Genomic DNA, 14111 nt, shown 5'->3' with positions numbered 1-14111 from the left:
ATATTCTGTTTTAAAGTATATATTGCAGGGATTTACATGGTGGCGTATCAGTAGACCAGAACTGTAAGAACTTACCGAAACAGGAATTAAACAAACAAAAACAAACCCCAAGAAACAGAAGTTAATAAATAAATAAATAAATAAATAAATAAATAAATAAAAATCGGGTAAAGTACAAGCAAAGTGACTGTAATCAACTCTGAGCTGGGCTGCTAGCTGGTATAAGTCAACATATCTACTCCAATTTATGCCTGTTTCCTCACTGCATGTTTGACCACATGATTTTAGTCTCTTTCTTTATCTCTCCCTTGCATACAAGGTCTTTCTTTTGCTGTCTGAAGGGATTTTCCATGAAACAATGTAGAAGGATAATGTTATTGTAAAAATTACAAAAACCGACAGGGCAACTCTGAGGCAGATAAGCCTTGAAACTACTTAGAATGTATTAAAAACCAGAAACAAACACAGCTCCCAGAAGAAGCTGATGAGATTTCATCATGACGACATTTTCAGTTGTTAAGATTTCAGTAACTAAAGCAGAGAAGCAGAACTGCCAAGAGTCCAGATTATAATCTTACAGAGATTTTGAGAGAGGATAACAAAAAACGCAACCTGAGGTAATACATGACAGCTCATGCTGTCCCAGCAGATAAACCTATTAACATTGTACAAAGTTCTCGTGCCAATTATTTTTGCCCTGTCACATACGCCTATCTTTATGTGTTATTATTCTGTAGAGTTTAAGCTTGTCACCTACACAAGTTGAATCTTCAGCATGCTTGGTTGGCTCACCCAACACCAGGCACTAGAGCATATAGATTTCACAGATTAGAAATATTAGGCAGGCGCTTTGCTATAAGCTTTTCCACAACGGTTTGTGGCAAACCGAGGGAGGAGAGGATTCATCCCTTTGTTATTTGATGAACCTGATTAAATTTGTGAATCGCAGAGGAAAAGAAACTACATGAAAAAAAATAAAACCGTAGTTGTTAGGTTAAAAACCAAATAAATGTGTCTTCAAAATTCAGACATAACAGGCAAGTATTTTTTTGGCATCTTCTATCGCAAGTGAAAATATTTGCTCTGACTCTTTTCATTTCCGTTCATTGGACAAAACGGGTTTAACTGCCACAATTAAAATAAAACAACAACAACGACGACTTTAAGATAGATTTTGAAGGGAAAAGACTTGGCTATAAGAAAAAAAAAATAGTTGAAGAATTGATTCGGAATACAAAGAACAATTTATTTATTTATTTCTCTTGCTGAGTGCTTTCCTTAAAAAAAAAAAAAAAATCCGCTTTTGCAGTAAGTTAAAGTCCCAGGTGAGCCAGGCCTATTTCCCTTTCTGTTACTATGACAACGATTTTTTACCGCAGTCCCTAAGTCCCTTCAGAACTCACACATTCATGCCTTGAATTAGAACTTTAAAGGAGAAAGATGTATATTTCCTAGGTTTACCAACAACAACAACCAAAACAGTCCTAACGCGAGACAATAAAGCAGAAACCCACTCGCCCTTGGTATTGCTCCTCTCTTTGCACCGCTCACGCCGCCGCATTGCTCTTCCATCCGCCCCAAACACACAAAGAGGCATCGAAGGATCTGATCCATTTATATGTTGCTTGAACAAACAAAACCCTTCGAAAACCTCATGACAATTGAGCCCACAAGAAAGACCCAGCTAACGTCATCCTAAACCACTGTTACAAAATGCATCTTCCAGCAAGCGTTTTAAATTAAAAAGTGACATTTTTTTTCTTTACATCTCTCACAAACGTTTTAAAACCCCAAAATCCTACAGAACTTCGTGCCTCAGGAGCAGCACGGAGTGAATATATTCTATCAAATAACTCTTACTGACTCCTCACGCTAAAACCTGTGACCTCTTTTATGTGAGTGATTCGGTAAGCAAGATTTTATCTGTAAGAATGTTTTCAGAAGGAAAAATACTGTGCGTGCTGGCAGACTCAAAGATTCACAGGAGAATTGGAGCCACAAAGCGTTACTCACAAACACTCCTTTTTATCCTGCCCTCTTCTTACAGATACAAAAAAAAATATTTTCAGATATACAAACAGCTTATGTCACTGAGATCTACCTATGGAAGGAAAAACTGCAGAATGGAACCAAACTATACAAATGAAACCAAGGCAAGTAACTTTTAGATGAAAACCAATGAGCCACTGGCTAACTGATTATTCTGGAAGACAACTGCAAACAAAAATCCACAAGAAGTTGTTACTTTCGAGGAAAAACAGAAATTCAAATTAATCAGGAAAATGTCCAGTTTCCTTTTGAAGTTTTTTAAACGTTTGCATCCCTATTCTATCTAGATGAGAAAAATGATCAACGTGAAGTAAAGAATGAAGAAAATCAGAGCAAAGAAAGGTGCCTGCACGAGAACTTGCTGCGTCAGCTGAATGACTTGGGGAAGAACCGCGGTACTGGGTGTTACAAACTCCTACAAGGCAGAGAGAGAAAGGTAACAATGCTAAACGTATGTTTAACAGCACTCATCACAGAACTCTGGAACACTCCATGGCAACGAACTAGATTCATATTTTCTACTAAACATCTCCAGAAAATTCAGGTTCAGATCCCCAGCAAACGTAAATCAGCAGCATATGTGAAAATTAACTGGGATTTAATTTAGATCTGAGCTGATTCATACCGATGGGTATATCGCCCATTAAAAATACACAGAAAACCAAACTCTCCTTCTCTCTGAGCTGCCTGCCTCCTACGAGACACAGCGTCCTCATCGCTCACGGACTGCTTTGCAATAAACAACATCCAGCATGCAAACACGCGGAGCTTTAGGGTATTTAGTCAGGAAATTTAACCAGCAGCAACTTTGGGAGTCCCACTTGAGACAGTTTGAAGGTGCCCGACTTTCTGGAATTGCCGAGTTCCTCAGCTGCTGAAAATTGTGCACCTTTAAGATACTGCAAAACGGGCATCGGTAATCCTCATCTCACTTGTGAAAGTGCTGGCTTTGGGTTTTAGTGGCAGTGTTCATATATATTGCCTGTGCTAAGACATTTGTAGTTTCTGTGGAGCTCACTGGATATGCTGCACTAAGACAGTTTCCCCTCCTATCACCCCGGGTTTAGATTTAGTTTTATTTACATGCACACACAAGAGTTTTTCTCTTTCCTCTAGCTGAACCACATCTCTCTTTTTCTCCTTTCAGAGTTTCTCCAGTCAAATTCTAGCTGCAACTGGGCATCTGCTTGAAGTATTTGGTAGGTTGTTATATATACATATATATTTTAAGTGGTTGCATCTGGGAAAGGCATTAATATTTATTGCAGCATTAGAATAAAAATGACTTGGGGGGAGCAAAGAGGAGGGAAGGTTTAGCACTAAATGAAGCTGATTTAGGGGTAACAGGAGAATTGCAGAAAGGCTTTATTAATTTTTTTAAATGAGAACCTTTAGCCAGTTTTTGGCCTTAACTTAGACATATATCAAAAAAGAAAAACCAGAATTAAAAAAAATAATTTGTTTTTTTTCATGTTTCTTAGCTGGCCTTTGTTCCTCACTGAGGACGGCATTAGTGACGGGTTTAGCAGATACCTCTGATCCCCGCCAGGCAGAGCATGGCCCGCTCACCCCACTGACCAACATCCACAGGCACTGGGGGAACCTAAATATTTTAGAATGACCACCGCTAAAAATGCTGGCATTGCTATAGAAAACCCAATTAACTTAATGCATGGACATAAAATCAACTAAGATAGAACTATAGACTTATCCTTTTTTGTCCCTATTGTGTCTCTCATACAGTCGAGCTTTCTATCTACAGACTGATACACTGGCAGAGGTCTCAAAAATGCACCTTAAATTTCAGGATTTAGGGGCAGCTCTTGTAAAAGTTACTTCTCCTCCTACTGGGAGTTACCATCATGCCCAGGAGTTGGGTTGATGAATCACGTAAGTGCCCCTTTTTCACTTCACTACAAAGACGGCTGTGTTATCTCTAGGTGAGCAATCCTATCTGACTTTGTGGGAAAGCCGCCTGGGAGCGCTTGGATGATCCATGGTACGGCGGCAGGACAACAGAACCAGTTCCCCATCAGCAGGCTGTCGGTGGGCAGTGAGGAAGGGCTTGCAGCTCTCCCAAGCTCTTCTCAGGGCAGCTGCTGACCCACACGCCCACCCTGTCTGTGCCTGCCTGTATTATCAGGTTCTGTACCCACCTGAGGCAACTTACAAATGGGGCTGGAAACCTCTGAGAATATTTATCCTCCATCTCGGACAATTGAGAAGAACCTTAATCAAGTCCTGTCGGAGTCAGAAAAAAAAAAGATCTTTCTTGTGACTTCAACAGGACTAGACAGAAGCCCTGAAGAGCAGTCCCACAGGCAACAAAAGGTATAGGGTTTTTTTTTTAAAAAAAAAAAAAAAAAAGAAAATCCATTAATGTTTTTTTAAACGCCTGCCACAAGACCTGGGACTGATTAGTCTCACCACATGGAACCACAGAAATAGATAATATGCTTTGCGCTTTTATAGCGCCATTCTATGGGACTTAAACTTCAATTAATTCTGCCTCACAAAACCCCTCTGCAGCAGGTGTTGTAACTCACCATCTTACAAAGATGCCAGGGCCTGGAAACTGGGAGGGAATTACTCCCCATCACACCACAGGTCTGCCCCAGGGCTGGGACTAGGACTCAGATCTCCTGGCTCCTGGTTCTACATCTTAACTAACCTTCCGATCCACCTTTCATGCTTTCTTCAAACACAGGTACAGAATCAAGAGATACAACATTGGTTTTGTCTTGTGAGCAGACACTGGATACGCTTCTAAAACATCCCTTGTAAAGCAAATACCAAGATAATCCTGTCTTGTTTGGGTTACTGTAGAATTTGGATTCATGACCTCAGTCGATTTCTGGCATGAGAACATGCCTACCATCTAGCAGGATTATGTTTCTCAGCAAATCCTATGATGCTACAATCTAACGAAAATATGAAGACATGGTGGCATTCTGCTTAAATAATTAAAGCACTTCCAAAAAGTCATAAAAGTGAACAAAGAAAAAAACCAGAAGCTGTTATTACAATATCTTTGCTCCACTTAAACAATATTAAGATTAAACATACTATGAACTGCAAAACTATCCTTACAGTGAGGGCCTGACTCCAGCTCCATCAAAGCTAGGAAATTCTGAGATCAGGGTCTCCCATCCTCCCCTCAACTCACCCGTGTGTGTCTTGGCATTGCAAACTCTGAGATAAGTGTGACGAGTAACCCTACCCAATGCCACAACACGAAAAAGTAGAAGGCTTTACTTGAAATTTCTTCCTTTCAAAGGGACTAGGTCAGATTCTGCACATACATTTGAAGGTCAGTGTTTAAAATCAATTAACTCCGTTTATTTGATATCATCATCTTGATTTTAATGAATATCACAGTAAAAGACTTCTTTATAATCTGAATATTTATCTCTGGAGTAATTTTGTTCTATTATGTCAGTGTGTATTATTAGGGAGCTGATGAGAAAATTTCCTACTCCTTTCCAGCAGTTATAGTCAATGTGGGATCAGGCATTGCACAAAGGCATTCTAAATGAACATACACCTTATACTGTGCGAGAAATGAGTGAGGTTATTACAATAATCCAGAGTATTTATATGATACTCCACAAACAGCAGCTAATTAATCTTCACAAAACTCCTGTGCATAAAGTGTGAACCCATTTTAGCAAACGTGAAAACCAACATATGTAGGTCAAAAGACTTTTCTGAGTTTGTTGGAGATTTTCTGTGAGAGAAGGGAGCAGGAGTCAGGCGATACGAGTGAGGTCCCAAGTCTAGGCCAGGAGAAGAGAAACTGGACATTCATTTGTCACTTGTTTTTTTAATAGAAAGACTCCAGCTGCACCAAAAACCATGCATGAGCATTATGCCTGCTACTCCTGCCCCCAACAACATCCTCATTCCCTGACGGGAAAAACGAAACACTTCTCTAGCCTCTTGCCTTGATTCCAAGTAATTTCTTCAGTCATGGGACCATCAGTCTGGATAGACCTTTCTCCAGCTCCACAAAGCTGCATGCAGAGGACAGCCAGACTTGGCAAAAGAATTCCTCAGCTTGCATCAGAGATGAGCCAGGTGTATGCAAACTAAAGGAGATGGACTAAATGATCCTCTGAGGTCCCTTCCTCCTAAGTTGCTATGATTTTTATTTTTACGCTTCCATCTGTACTTTCTGCCCTGTACAGCCCCTTCCATCACCATTACATCTTTCTCTCCATCTCACCTGACTGCCCTCTCAGCTTCCAGGTACTGAACCTGACCCCCTTCTACAGGAACTTTTTCCTGTGCTCCACATTTTTTGTCCTTGCCAAGGTAAAGTCTGCTTCTGCAGAGGTCTAAAGAGTGTGGTTCAGGAGTAACTGCAGCGATGTTAGCAGGACTATAATGGTAAAATGAAGCTGGCTTCAAGTTGTGAAGCTTTTGTGGATTTTTACTTGTGTTATTAAATCAAAGCAGTTTGGACAAAAATCTATTATAGGACACAAAGATCCTTTGCCCTGAGTAAAGTCCAGATCAGAAGTTTTCTGTTTAGGCCCATCTTTATCATTAAATTAATATTTAATCAATCAATAACAGCAGGTTCCTTTCAAGATGCTCGCAATACAAAGCATAAGAAGACACGCAGATCTGGTTAAGTGTGATGGAGAACAGGTGAAATTAGTGCTTTTGTTTCAAAAAGGGAGAAAAGCTCAAAAAGAACTTGAAAGTACCACAAGGCATTGTTTCGCTAAAATAAGTTGGAAACATCAGACAATTTTAAGTATCAAAACAATTCTGTTTTCCAAGGCTAACAGCCTCATGCCATTTACCAACATCTACTGCTCAACATCCTGCTTTCTTTTTCCCCACGCTTAGTCAATCACTCCAAGTCAGATTTTAGGTTTAAACTTTAAGTTTTGATGTGGGACCATTATTTAGGGCCTCTTTTTCTGTGCAGGCCTGAAATACCACCTTGAAACACCATGGGAAGGCAGAAGACTATTGCTAGTAGAGTGTCCAATTTGTACGGCCTCTGGCGCCTTGCAACACTGAGCTCAGAAAAGCTAATGCCAGAGGTGGATGAGAAAATAGAACAAAAAATGGGTTAGTGGTCCAGCTAAGGCAGGCCAACAGATCAGACTGCCTTAAAAGTCCAACTTAAAATTACAGGATGGCAGTACCCTTCTTAAAATTGCTCCTAATTACGATTTGCTTGCCATGCCAAGAGGTCCTGATCGCACTTGGGTACCTAACAGTCTGTGCAATGTATTAAAGAAGATACTAAATGGAAGTACTGATATCCTGTAAAATGGAAGTACTGGTACCCTGTATTTCAGACGGATCAAGAAAGAACACTGCACCTTGAGCTGACAGCAATGGTTGGACTTGTAGGCTTGTCTGACTCCCACTCTCATGCCTTAACCACAGCACAATTCCTCCTCGAATATCCCATCTCTCCGCAGCCTAGAACACTGTATTTCCCTCTGCCCTCTATTGAGTGGCTTTTTTTTTTAAGAGGTTAGCTTCCAAACTAATAGTAACTGGATGTAAACCTGCAGTATGTCACCCAAGCCCAAAACACGTCAGTAAATTTGATATTTATATTCTGCACATTTTCCACCTTCTGCACAATTTTCAACTCTGAAGTATTTTCTGTTCCGCTCTTCCTGAGCAGCAGCGGGCACACACATCCACAATGGCAATTCACACTCATTTGGTAAATACTTACTCTGTCTTGCAAAGTGATCCCATTTTCAAGAAATGAGGGTAGGGGGAGAGTGCACTGCCGGTTATACAGACAGTCATTTCTCGATGCTGAATGTAGTTATTTGGCATGGCCACATTTGCTAGGAAAAAAAAAAATCTCCAAGGAAAACCTCCTTGTTTGTGCACTCTGATGAAAACCTGACACCATTAATGAAAATAATAATTGAACTCTATGGGCTCGAATTGAAAATGAAACACAACACTAACAGCGTGTTTGTAATTGCAATTGTTCTCCAAAAAGTCTTTGGAGGACTCTTTGCAATCTGAGCAGTTTCCCTTTTCCTTTGGGTTTTCCTCCTTCCTCCCACACCAAAACTTTCCAGTAACTTAAAAGACAATGGCTAAAAGCTTAGTTATACTGTAAGATCCATATTATTCATGCCATTTGGCACAGGACCAAATGCCATAGCATAATCAAAAGTCAATAGGCAGGGAGGTAATAGAGTAGAGGATTGGGCTGACGGGCTGTTGAAAGGGACATTCAGATAATATTCCCTGGTTTATTACAGTATCTATGGGCTCCAACTGTGCTAAGCATTGCACAGTCACGTTGTGAAATTGTTATTGGAGAGAAGATACACAAAGGACAGGAGGAAAAAAAGGCTTTCATACACATTTCACTGACGGGGAAGTCAAGGCATCTAGAAATTAAGTGACTTGCCCCGCAGCACAGATCAAGTTGCTCCTCCAGCCAAGAGCCATGTCCCATTCCTGCAAGTCCGTGTTTGTGATTTTACTGGTTCTTTTTAATAGTGACAAAAATTTCATGGAGCTCACTGCCTCAGAACATAACACCCAGCAGGATTCTGAAAACACGGCCAAATTTTTCTTCATTGCACTTAATGTCAGCCTCAGCAGAACGGCTACGGTTTGGTGCCGGACTATATCACGCCGACGCGGGCCTGACGATGCTGTGCGATACTGGCTAAATCTATTCATTCTTTGGTACCAATTTGTCCTCAGAGCTCTACACAGGTGCAGATTTACCCCAAATTCTACTTTTCAAATGCCGCGGATCCCAGAAAAGGCTTACACAGGTGTTAAATGAGCACAGAATCCATCCCCACTCATTTTTTTTTCCATAGCCAGAGAAATCTACAATTCCTTTATCTTTTTGCTCTTCTATCCTCCTATTCCATTGCTCTCCAAAAATATCTGCCCATTGAGCCATGCTAGGCTGAACAGTGAGCACCAATTACACCAATAGCCTTTTTGCTGCTGAGGGGTCTGCTGGTTTTTACTACTTCTGCCAGATGGCAGAGGCCGGCACATAAAAACTCTCTCCCCTGCAGTTAATGCAGAACTTGGTAATAACTTTCCAGTGACTCCAAGAGATCAGAAAGTTGCGCTGATGTGGATGTTAGAGACGAACCAAGGTTAGGCACCTATTTTACACCTGCCAGAGCGGATATCACTCAGCTGAAAGCTCTCCCTCATTTAAGAAGGCAAGAGTATTGCCTGTCCCTAAACTGTTTTTGTCTAGAATAAACATGCATTCATTTGCTAAAGAGGCAAATTTACATCCCGGTGACTCGGGCCCACGAACATTTTGCCTCCTCCCTTTCCTGAGGTCTATTCACTCGGTCGATTTGCACCTATTGTACTTCTGGGTCTAGTCACAGATGACCTTGAATCTGAACATTGGTGTAACGATATATTCCTATGACAGATTTATAGATTGGCAGATAGGGGTGCATTCAGCGCATTCCTTCCCTAAGACAGGACAGCATCCAATGTTTGTTAGCATCATTAAACTAAAACTGACTTTTCACCTGCTCCCATACCATATGCAGCTGCAAATTTTTAAATTAAACTATGAAGCCATGCATAAATTTACATATATTACAGACTAGCCTCTCCATTTAACATGCAAATGTACTCCAATGTTTCAGAACACCTTCTGTCGCTAATTAATTTGCTGAATTATAATTAGACTAATCCTGCATAATTAATAAGCACAGATTTTTTTTTAATTTCTAAGCAGCTTGATGAGATCATTCACTTCCTTCTATAAACTGCTAAGTAACTGTTAAAAAAAATCTGGAAAGAACATATGTGAAAAGGTATGTTTGATGTCGCATACAAATTTAAACTAGCGGGCAAGCTTCAAGAAAGTCAAGATTAATATAGGTATATGGTTGAAGCAAAGAGACCGTCCGCACATTATTTTCAAGGGGCATGGACCAAGATTTTCTGCTTCTATTTTATTCCTTTTGCTTTTACCCATCGGACCTTCCAAGATCATAGACTGAGACAGAAAAGGATTACAGAACCGTATGTAGTATTAGGAGATGTTATGATATTAACACACCATTGTATATCAAAACACTCTCCCTGTACATGCTGTGTGTGGATAAGCTCCTTTGATGGTATTTGGAATTGTTTTCATTTCGGCTGCCAAAAGCAACGGAGATCATTCTAGTGAAACAATTAAGTGCTATTAGCACTGGATTCATTCTCTAATGATTAAAATGAAGGGTCTTGCTTTAATGTTGAAGAGCTTGGATTCAGAGGAATATGCATGCCAGTATGTTTTTCAAAATGTGCAGTGTTACGGGCCGCAGACGAGGGACTCTACTCCTGATGCACAGAACAGCCCTCGTGTATGAAAAGGCCAAGTCCTAAGATCCCACCCAGCAATTTAATCGTGCAGAGATAGAAGGAAAGAACATATACACATACTGTCTGTGATGTCGTTTGCTAATTACTGTATTTATTTATACACTTTTTGATGTATATTTTAGCTCGATTGCTAACATCTTGTTTAGTCTTCCCTTCAATCTTTCTCAAACGCAGCACCCACCAGCCTCACTGGGCGTTTGCTTCCACTGTTAGTAAGCAAAATCTGAAACAAGACCTCACGCTTCAACCCAAACAAAGGAAGCTAGAAGAAAAATACTAATTCCTCTGGTAGGAGATCACTGAACCACCTAAAGCCTTCAAAGGTGGCTCATCTACTACAAACAATATACGTAAAATACTTATCAGACGCTTCTGCCTGAAGTCTCTGGTTTTTTATTAATTTGGACAAGTGTCCTCCTTCGGATATACTGTTTAAAGTGGTTTGGGTTCTACATATACATGCATAAATAGAAAATTTAAAAGAGACCTGGCTTACACAGGACAAGTTTTTGGCACTATGTGCCAACCAAACTACTTTCTAGTATTTTCTACTGGACAGTCAATGGGAAATAACTTAATTAAAAAAAAAAAAAAAGGCAAAAACAACAACTTTTTTTCCCCAAGGAAGACTGGAAATTATTCTGCTGTGCTTCAACTTGTTGCAGATCTCCTCAGAAAAGATAGGTGCTTGTGAATGGCACGTGTTTAACAAAGACCTCTCTTTAGGAGAAGAAACCATCTCAAAATTAAAAATATAGAGGAAATGCACACTTGGAATCCCATCCACTCACAAAGCATAGCAATACCAGGAGAGCCGTTCGTTGCGGCAGACTGCCATGGGACTAAAGGACTCGAAACATGGACTAGCTCCTCTCACAGTTCTGTGTTATAGATTTACAGACAGCCCCAATACACGTTGTTTTCCTAACAGCCACTGAACATATCTCCAGATGACAAAGGAAGCTGAAGAGGAATGAAATGAGTAACGCAAACATAAAACATCTATCTGTCTCGTACATCTCCATTCCTTAAGTTCCTATACCCCAGCTCAGCAGACACAGAAGATGTAATGAGTTAAAAAAAAAAAACACCACAGGATTGGATCTGTGTTTTTTTCCCTCCTCGTTTCTGCCTGCACCTCGTTTTAAACCATGGATGAATTGGCCCAAAGATATATAGGTCACATGGCTGAGGCAGAAATAGAATCTGTATCTCCAGAGCCACACTGCCGGGTACACGAGCGAGTCACTGAAATTCTTTAAAGCTCTTCTTGTTTGGTCAGAATAAGATAATTTGCAGCCACAGCATATAGCCAAAACCAAATGTTAGCATCCACATCTTTCAGAATATTTCTGATGTCTGGCACTTCCTACCATTTCCCAGTTCTTTGACCATGGAATCTGCCACAGCTGATACGCTTTTGCACTTTGTTATTGTTTCAACTCCTGAAAAAAAGATTGTGCATGCACACATATGCCTATGTACAGAGATGAGATTTTGCTATAAAGAGAAAAATTCTGAACTCTGAAACCCAATTTTCCCCATGTTTTAGCATATATCCTCAGAAATCAACTGATTTTCCAAAAGAAAAGAGTTAATATTTTAGACACATATGCACCATCTTGCATTTATGAAGATTATGAAAATTTCTGGTGTGCAGTAAATAAAAACATTTTAAAGCAATTCCACCTTTCACTGCAAACATTTCATTCATGTCTGCTTACTAGCCTCCAAATTAATTAACCTTTTCAGTACTGCAGCACATATGTACCAGAGGCCAAAAAAGCTGCAGCGTTTTGGGGTATGAGCTCTGTTAACTGGTGACGGTCGAGCCTCGCACAAGACGGTTTAGTTTGAAGGAACACCCCCCAGTTGATATGCCGCCCCAGGTCCTTACCATGGGCCTGCCGTGGAAGGGTTGGGGGGCTGGGGGGGTGCAGAAGAAGGGCAAATCTACCTCCCTTTGCTGTAGTATCTCCGCTGGGGTTTTGACTCCTCAGTTATTTCAGAGCAACCGTCTTACCCTGAGAAGTGATTACGGCTATGAAGATACACAAGATATGTTTTCAGTGGGCTCACTGTGAGGCCCTTTAGAAATTACCACTGTGGGAAGGTACACACATCCCCCCCACCCCCCTCCCGAATCCAGGGGGTCCAAACGCCAGCGTGCAATTTCTCTGGGCTCACAATTCAAAACGGCGACTGCACACCCACACCCAAGCTCAAAGCAGAGTTTTCATGCAAGAGCAGCCACTTGGTGCACCTGCACGCAGCGTCAGACTCAGCATCCAAATTGGCAGTGTCCAAATGCAGCCAGGATTTCCATTATATATATATATATATCTATATATATATCTATCACCAAAGCCGTGCTCCTTTGAAGTGCCCTAAATCGGGCACCCAGAAATCACGACGAGGTAAAATTCAAACACTTGGGCGATCAGTTTGCTATAAACTCACGGCTGCAGCAAGTTATTTTGCCTCTGGCAAATACTTCATGCTACAGGAGAAATTGCCTCTCTTCCCTCCATCCCTCTCTCTCTCTCCTGCGCACACCCACCCACCCCATGTTGACGGCGCAGTGATGTTAACAGGAGAGGAAAATTGCTTCCTGACCTTTCCAGTGATCAATTTACACCCTGAAGCATGAGATTGGTTTCATTTTAGTGTGTCTATGTAATACCTATTCCCACATCACTTTAGACAATGCAAAATTTGCCGTTCCCTCGAATGGGTGCACGCGTTGGGGTCTGGGTTTAGCCGTGGCCTCCTGCAAGACCCCTGTCTGGTCAGTGAGCTGTCCCTTTAGCACAGCCAGCGGTGCTCACGCTTTTGTGGTGAAGGTCATGGTTTTGATGTACCCCTTGATCGCTACAGCTTATCTACGTGTATATACATAAAGTTCTTACAAAGCTTGGTTTTCAGCTACAGAGCCTTACCCTCTGGCTAGAGCAAAACACATTCTGGGGGCTCGCGAGAGATGCTAAGCTAATGCTTTGTAATTCCAGCTCTTGACCTTCCACCTCCTGGAAGCGAACGAGGCCAACAAAACGGACCAAACGCAAAAAGCAAAGATCTGAAATTATCTGAATTTATGGATTATCGGATCCCCTTACCCAGCGGACACAGCCCTGGCTTTGGACTGCGTGCCCTTGTGGGGAACTGCAGAATGTGGATGGTCTGGGACCAGGTCTTGAACGACCAAACCTTCTATCCCCACCCCTGGGTCCTGCTCACACACCTGAAGCCAAGGAGTAAGAAATGCCCTGTGTAACCCACAACAGCTTCCTACGCCAGCCGGAGTCATTCACACACCGGGTTGTTTGTGCTTGGTTTTAATCTCATTAAGGCAAGTCTTATGCAATGCTCTGCTTTATGACTAGACTAATGAGCTTGTGTGAGGGCTCCAGATGTTTCCAAACGCAGCAACTATGATCTGTATTCTTCCCTCTCTACAAATTCTAATATTCTTCCCTGATTTGTGGAGATCATAGGGACAGATTCAACTCGATGCTTAAGTAGGTATTGCAAAAGCCAGAGACGAGGCTCTTTTAAGAGTTTGGCAGTGTTAAAGCTGGATACATACCCCACACTTAACCAACTTCAAAAGACTTCTCAGGGAGAAAATCCAATCCGCTTTATCTCTTGGCAATGTACAACATATTTTTATATGTACGTATTGCATGCTTTAT

At 41.2% G+C, this 14111-nt stretch overlaps 1 protein-coding gene across 10 annotated transcripts in view; it reads right to left on the bottom strand.

The window, feature by feature from the left end:
• EBF2 (EBF transcription factor 2) overlaps window positions 1-14111 on the bottom strand; it is a 144541-nt gene that overhangs the window by 35992 nt on the left and 94438 nt on the right. The gene's annotated exons all lie outside the window — the stretch shown is intronic.

This window comes from Falco rusticolus, chromosome 20 (genome assembly GCF_015220075.1).
Source record: "Falco rusticolus isolate bFalRus1 chromosome 20, bFalRus1.pri, whole genome shotgun sequence".
Taxonomy (NCBI): Eukaryota; Metazoa; Chordata; class Aves; order Falconiformes; family Falconidae; genus Falco; species Falco rusticolus.
The sequence above is the reverse complement of the archived record's forward strand: the minus strand, read 5'-3'. Positions and strand labels throughout refer to the sequence as shown.